This window comes from Galeopterus variegatus, unplaced genomic scaffold, assembly GCF_000696425.1.
Source record: "Galeopterus variegatus unplaced genomic scaffold, G_variegatus-3.0.2 Scaffold8700, whole genome shotgun sequence".
Taxonomy (NCBI): Eukaryota; Metazoa; Chordata; class Mammalia; order Dermoptera; family Cynocephalidae; genus Galeopterus; species Galeopterus variegatus.
In genome coordinates this window covers 65,539-74,015 of record NW_007734811.1, presented here as the reverse complement: position 1 = coordinate 74,015, position 8,477 = coordinate 65,539, and positions in this window count along the sequence as shown.

The following is an 8,477-nucleotide window of genomic DNA, read 5'->3' as shown; positions in this document are numbered from 1 at the left end:
GAGACCGGGGTTATTTCTGCCCAGCACACCCAGGACCTTGGCTGCAACCAGAGTCATTCTGTTCATTTTCCAATAATACTGTCACTTGTAACCAAGGTGAGTGCTTGGCGTGGGCCTGTGTTCTCAGTTTAGTTTTTTTTTTTTTGGGGGGGGGCGCATTCTTCTTTTTTTATTAAGGTTATACATGACAAACATAATCTGCTTCCTCCCCTACGTGTTTATGAAAATTTCCTTTTTGTCTAGGATACAAGCAACAGCAGTCAAATCTCCTCCAAAACTAAGGAATGGCACTCTTGAAATACCCAGACTTGTTTTGAGACCCTCCAGTTGGAATTACTGTAATTACTAGCAACAATATCATAGCTATTTTTGAGTTCCTGTGATGTGTCATGCACTGTACATTATATATGTTTTTGCTAATCCTTACACCAACCTTAAAAAATAGGTAGTATTATCCCCATTTTAGAGATAAGGCAACTGATGCTCAGAGAGGTTAAGTGACTTACCTGAGATCACACAGCTAGTGAGTGGCAAAGTCAGAACTGCAAGTACATCCAACTGGCTCCAAAGCCCCTTCTCCTACCACCAGGCAATGGGCCTCTCCTTTGTTCACACACATGCCTGTGACTGGCCAGACCCTGGGTCTGAGATTCTGGGGTCCCCTCAGTGCTGCCAGCTCCTTAGTACCTAAGACTCTCAGGACCACAGAGGCCATGGCCAGTGAATCCAGGAGGGATTAAATATGCAGATGACTTAAGATAGAGCAAAAGGCAGCCCAGGGAGCTGGGACTGCGAGGGCCTGGGTGAGGGAGGGAACATCGTCTAGGAGTCATGACATCTGGGTTCTGGCCCTGACTTGGCTCCTGACCTCCCGGGCCCTTGAGCAAGTCCCCACCATGCCCTCCCCTGCAGGCCTTTCAGCAAGACCGTCATTCACCTGTTCTCACTGCTTGCTGTCAGCATGAGGGAACCCCGGGGCTGGATGACTGCCCTAGAGAGGAGTCTCACAGGGTTTCCTGAAGGTGCTCTCGAGTAACATCTGGAGGATGGAGGTAGAAGGTACACTCCTGAGCCAGTTTCTCCTCTGCCCTCCACCCCTCATTCGTTCCCCATATATTAGTTATGTACAGCTATATAATAAATCCCCAAACCTTAGTGGCTTAAAACAACAAACATTTATTATCTGAGTCTCTAAGGGGCATCTTAGGTGATTCTAGCTCAGGGTCTCTCATGAGAGTCCAGAAAGCTGTTGGCTGGGGCTGAGGTCATCTGAAGGCTTGAGGGCTGGAGGATCCACTTCCCAGGCAGTTCATCTGCACAGCTGTTGGGAAAGGAGGCCTCAGTACTTTGCCATGTGGGTCTTCTCTACAGGGACGCTTGAGTGTCTTCACAACATGGCAGTTGGCTTCCCTCAGAGTAAGTAGCCCAAGAGAAAGAAACAAAGAGGACCCAAAGCCTTTTATGACTTAGTCTTAAAATTGCACATGTCACTTCTTCCAAATTCCGTTCATTATCCATGAGTCACTAAGTACAGCCCAACTCAAAGAGAGGGAAATTAGGCTCTACCCTTTTAAGAGAAGACCACATCTCATATTCTGGGACTCAGAATCTGAGCCAGGACCAGGGTGAGGCCACCAAGGTGCCCAAGACTCAAAACTCAAGGAGGCACTCACTCTTAGGGTTGCGCTCGGACAGGGTCAGAACATAGCTGACATACCACCCTTATCAGGGCTCCAGAGGAACAGAGTAAGTGATCTTGTTTCTTACATCAACATCTGATTATTCATTGCTAGTGTATAGAAATACAATTTATTTTTCTGTCTATTGATGTTCCCTTCAAACTTACTAAATTCTCCTATTAGTTCTAGGAGTTTTGTTGGTATTGTTTTGCATTTTAGGATAGATTCCATGAGATTGTCTATGCAGATGACCATGTCACCTATGAATAAAAATAGTTTTTAATTTTTACTTTCCAATCTGGATGCCATTCTTCCTTCCTTTCTTACCAAGAAAATTCAATGGCGGAAAAGCTAGTCTTTTCAACAAATGGTACTAGGACAACTGGATTTGCATATGCAAAAGAATGAATTTGCATCTCATGATGTACACAAAAATTAACTCAAAATGTATCATATGCCTAAACATGGAAGCAAAGACTATAAAACTCCAAGATGAAAACATAGGAGTAAATCTTCATGACCTTGGGTTAGCCAATGATTTCTTAGATAAAACACCAAAAGCACAAGCAATAAAAAAAAAAAAAAAAAACTGCCCTTCATCAAAATTTAAAACTTTTGTACTTCAAAAGACACTTAAGAGAGCAAAGAAAAGCACATGGACTAAGAGAAATTCTTGAAGATCATGTCTTAAAAGGAATTTACATCCAAAATATACAAAAAACTCTCACAGCTCTGTCATAGAAAGACAAATAACCCAATTAAAAATGGGCAAGGGATTTGAATGGACATTTTTCTAAAGAAGATATATGAATGGCCAATAAGCATATGAAAAGATGCTCATCATTAGTCATTAGAGAAATGCAAATTTTATTTTATTTTATTTTTTATTTTTTATTTTTTGTTTTTATTTTTTGTCTTTTTTGTCTTTTTCCGTGTCCGGCAACGGATCGCAACCCTCAGTGTTGCCCCCGTACCGGACCGTGGACTGGCAACGGGATTGCAACCCTTGGCGTTGCCCCCGCGCCTCGCTCAGCCAGTGAGCGGGAACCGGTCCACATGTGGGATCCGAACCCTCAGGCAGGAGTGCCGCCGCGCTTCCCAAGCGGCGCACTTATCCAGTGCGCCACCGGGCCGGCCCTAGAAATGCAAATTTTAAAAAACGTAGTATAATGAGATATTATTTCATACCCACTAGAATGGCTATAACAAGAAAGACAAACAATAACAGGTGCTGGCAAGGGTGCAGAGAGACTGGAACATGTACACATTGCTGGAAGAAGCATAACACGGTGCAGCTGCTTTGGAAAATAGTTTGGCAGTTTCTGAGAATGTTAAGCATGGAATTACTACGTGACCCAGGAATTCCATTCCCACGTATATATCCAAAAGAAATGAAAATATGTGTCCACACAGAAACTGATATGCAAATATTTATAGCAGCATTATTCATAATAGCCAAAAAGTGAACACAACCCAAATTTCCATCAATGGAAAAATGAATAATTGTGGTATATCCATATAATGGATTATTATTCTGCCATAAAAAGGAAAGAAGCACTGATACATGATATAACATGGGTGAATCTTGAAGACATTATCCAAGTCAAAGAAGCCAGTCAAAAAACCACGTATTCAGTTATGTGAATTTTTAAGAATAGGCAAACCTCCAGAGACAGAAAGTACAATAGTGCTTACCTAGAGCTGGGGATGGAAATATGTGACTGCAAACAGGCATGGATTTTCTTTATGTTCTACAAGTAGATTTTGGTGATGTTTTTACAACTCTATAATATAAACTAAATATCATTGAATCGTACACTTAAATCAGATGATTTTTATGGCACATAAATAATATAACTCGATAAAGGCTGTTTTATTTTATTTTATTTAAGGAATGAGCATGTTAATACACATAACAATGACTCTCAGGATAATTGCTAAGTGAAAGAAGCTAGACAAAAAGAGGGTATTTATTGTATGATTCCTTTTATATAAAGTTCTAGAAAATGCAAACTGATCTATACAGACAGAAAGCAGGATATTGGTTGGTTGCCTGTATACAAGGGTGATGGGGAGATGGGGACGGGTAAGAGGTGGGGATTATAAAGAGGCAGGAGGAAGCTTTCAGAGTTGATGGTTTCATTATCTTGTTTATGATGATGGCTTCGTTACCAGAGGAGAGAGGATGAGGAGGTCAGATACCTGACCTCAACCCTGTCACCCTACAGGGTTCTTGACTCCACTGCAGGAAAGAATTCAAGGGCAGAATCAGAGTAGAAAGCAGAAGTAAGTTTCATGCAAAGAGCAAGGAAAAGACACTTCACAGGCAAGGTACAGGCTGACTCGATAGTGAACAGCAGCCACTTTTATCTTGGCTTCTACCTTTTATAGTTGGCTATCTATACATATTCATGCTATCTATGAATATTCAACTAAGAGGTTGGTTCCCAGTTATGTAATGTCTAGCCTTGCACATGCTCTGTTTCTTTTGGGGCATGTTCAGTGGTCAAATTCTAGCATATACACCAAGTATTCTTAAAACATACTTGGTATTCTCTAGCTCTCTAGTTTGATCATTCAATAACAAACTCCTTTCTACTGACCATGCTCAACCACATAAATCGACCAAACTTGCCTCCTGTGGTCTCTATCTTCCTGTGTTGTGCTTGAACACAGGTGCAGCATGCAACAGTAACTCTCATTTAGCTCAAGGCCCAGAGGAGTGGCCTGAGACCCAGACTCTGGGAAACTGAGCATTTCCTATCTCAGTTTCACAACACAAACATATGTCAAAATTTATAAAACATTACACTTAGAATATGTACAGTTAATTGTATGTCAATTACTCTTCAATAAGGCTTTTTCGAGAAAGTGATTTTGTGATACTAATGCTATGACTTGGCATTGAAATACAGTTATGTTCAGAAAAACATGGAGATAGAGCAGTGGACATAAATTTGATATTAGTGAAACAAATATGTATTAGAGGAGGAATGACTACAGCCTCATATTTTCTTGCAAAGCAACAAACAAGTGCTGTAGGACACCTAAGTAGATGAGGTTATATTAAGCTTTGTTGCCGAGAACATGTGCAAAAGTGTTGCCTATATTATGCTAAGCAATGCAAGTGTAGGGCAGGACAGATGGCCAATCTCTGAAGACAGAGGGGGGAAACTTGAAAGCAAAGAAAAGCTGGTGTGACCGATTCATATTTTACAATTGTGCAATTGTATTATGAAGACATTGTACCATCTTTCCTTTCTTAGAATCACTTAAAATAAAGATGGGTCTTAACAATCGATGGGTCTTAAACTCAACAATCCCAGAATAGAACAGGCCAGTCACTCTAAGAGCTCACTGCGGGAGAGGAGGCCTGGCAGGGAATTATGGACAGAACAGAGCTCTAGGGCTGGCAGTTCAGGCAGGAGCTTCTTTCCTTTTAGGTAAATAAAACCTCCACCATCCTTGGCTCTGTCCCATCCCTAGGAGCAGAACTACGGAGCTTGTGGTTATGTTTTGCCCCCTTGTGGACATGTTTAAAAGTGCAGTCCTGCCTCCTACCTGAGAGAGTCTGCTATAGGTGGAAGTAAACTTAGAGGTTATCTCCAGTCCCTCATGTTTTTCTGCACAGGTCCCTGGCCTTGCACAGATTACACAGTGAGTTAGTAACAAGTATTTCTAGACTTCTTCAGGTGGGCCTAAAATTGTGACATGCATGATCGAAAATCCTTGAATCATAGAAACTCTCATGGGTTTATCTTTTTTTTTTTTTTTTTTTAAAAGATGACCGGTAAGGGGATCTCAACCCTTGGCCTGGTGTTGTCAGCACCACGCTCAGCCAGTGAGCTAACCGGCCATCCCTATATAGGATCCGAACCCGGGGCCTTGGTGTTATCAGCACTGCACTCTACCGAGTGAGCCACGGGCCGGCCCTCTCACGGGTTTAAATGAGACACATGACATCACTGTATTCAATATATCCTCCTCCCCGCAAGCAGCAGCGGGCACAACAGAGATGTCACCAGCTTCGGAGACCCATAGACATGTGTTTAGTCTTGACTCTGGGAATTTATTCAATCTCTCTGAGCCTCAGTCTTCTCATCCATAAAGCCACAGTTTGTACAAGGATTAAACAAGATAGTGTATGTCAGAGGCTGTATATTCAAATGCCTTTGAGGCCAGGCAGGTCAGTGGAGATTGGCAAACCAAACAGCACAATTCCTTTTCTAAAGACAACATTCCCTATGCTTTTCTGGCCAGTTAAGTGGGATACGGCCCCTGTGCTGCCAATTTTTTAAAATATTGCACAATCCAAAGAAGATATCTATGGTTTTCATTGTTTAACCTCTGATGTGTATAAAGTGCCCAAGTGGTGATCAGTAACGTTGGTTCGATTACTGGGGTGGCAGCTTCTCAGGATCCTGCTTCCATACATTATTCCTGCCAGCGTTGATGCAGCAACCTTCTCTGCATGCTCAATGTGTGCCCGGCTCTGTGCTGGGTGCTATAGATACAAAGACCAGCAAGAAAACAGCCCCAAGCCCTGTGGGCTTTTGGTCAAGTAAGGACGATTGCAGCAGTTAACGTGTGTGAAGCATTTACAGTCTCAGGCAATGAGCTAAGCCTTCCACATGTATGATCTCGTTTAATCCTCGCCAAAACTCCATGAGGGGTAGTCTATTATTATCCTACTTTAAGATGAGACGACTTAGAGTCGGAGCTTGAGTGACAAAGCCACTGAGATTTTTATTAGTTTGCTTTTTAATGTGCTGAATCTTAGTCCACATTATTTTGGGCTACCAATAAGCTGTTTTCAAAAATTAGCTAAACTTCCTGGAGCTCACTGAGTTTAAAAATGACCGGCACCAACACCACCACTGACGGTCCTGTTACCGCAGGACACGGGGAGGTAAGCAGGCGGTGTGATCACAGTGCTGCCGGTTCCATTTACACGGGGAATGAGTGGCAGATCTAAGTTACCTGGGGGGCTTTCCCCAACCCCGCTACCATGTTGTGAGTAGGCAGTTTGTAGAACCGGCCCCAGCCCACCATGATGTGAGTGCCCAAGTTAGGATCAGAAAGACCAAGGATTTGGAGAACAAGCTCAATGTTTGTTGGTTCACAAAAATCTTGGGTCCGGGATGGCAATTCCGTGCTGTTAACCACCTTCTGTGAATGTAGCTGACCTGAATTTACAAGCCACTATATGGATGTGCAACATTTATGAATCTTTAATATTTCTAAACTTACCTTAAGAGCTATCACCTTCGTCTAAATACGCTGAGCTGCTCACGGTGGCCTTGGAGAGTCCCTCCCATCGCTCTGCATTCACTGCAGCCACATGGGCACTTTTTACCCTTCCTTAAACACACTGAACCTCCTGCCTCAGAGCCTTTGCACTGGCTGTTCCCTCTGCCTGGAATGAGCTTCCCCCAGACGCTCTCACACTTCACACTTTCTCTTCACTCAAGCCTCTGTTCAAGAGTCTCCTCATCAGAAAGGGTGTCTCTGCTCATCCTATTTAAAGTATCATGCGTAGTCCTTAGCCTGCTTTATTTCTCTTGCAGCATTTCTCGCTACTTGACTTTATACTATGTACCTGTTTGGTTGTTGCCTGTTTCTCTCTACTAGAATGTTAGCTCATGAGAGCAGCGACTTTATTTTGTTCACAGAGGAAGCCTAGTGCCTAAAATCGTGTCTGGCACATACGTGTAGCAGGTGCTCAATAAATATCTGTTGTGTTATTTCACAAAGACTCACCTCATTACTTCCTTCACTAATATCTATTTAGGACTCGGTCAGAACAAAGTCTAATGTGTCATTTTTCCTCCAGGTTTCTACAGTGACCTTTTCTGGAAATGCAGCATTCTACCAGGATGCATGCTGATAATTAAAAATTCAGCATTTCTACCTAGGCTGGTTTGTCACTGTCCTAATCTTTTTGATTATTTCTCCCTCTGTCTCCTGTTTCTGGGAAATTACTTAATAGAAATGCCTATTACTACATTTTTATTATGAAAGAATAACCCACAAAAATCCTGTTGATCTAAGGTCAGACTCAGATTTCTCTGTGCAGTCAGATTTTCCCTCTGGTTTCTCTGTAGTGCTGCTGTGACTGCTAAACCAAGGGGTGGCCAGTCTCCTCCCCCCTCACCCCTGCCTGGTCTTGCCTAGGTCAGCGCCCTCCAGCTCTGTGTTTTTCAGATGTTGGAGACTTGTGACCCATTGATGGGTGATGAAATTAATTTTAGGGAATCACGAACAGCATTTCAAGAATAAGAAATACTGAAAATGTGTTTCTTATTGTGATATACGATTAAAAAGTTTGAAGCACTGCTCTGGCCTATATGGATTTAAAGAAATTTTAGTTCCATTTATCTCTTTGGATATCTTCAGAAGATTCTAGAAGGAGGGGTTTTGGCACTCCTGGTCTTACAGTGGGCCTGGATCAGGTTGTAGAAAACGGTCAGTTCTCTTTTAAAATATTGCCAGCAGCAATGTGAGAAATGCCTGTTTCTTTAGCTCGCTCTCTTTCATGAAGCAAGCGCACCTGGGCTCTGATGCGCTCAGCACCAACACTCCATTCCAACTCCTGCACGAAGGCATGGCATGTCCCCAGGACCACCCAGCCCCTTTTTGAGTTGCTGAAAAGCTCAAGGCTGTCAAAAGAATTTACAGTTTGTTCTGTCCAACAGCTGACAATAGGCCCCTGACCTCCCTTTCCTAGAGCATTTATTTAAAAAGGCTTACAATTGTGAATCCTTCCTCTATCCCTTCGAGATATGTGTGTATGTATCT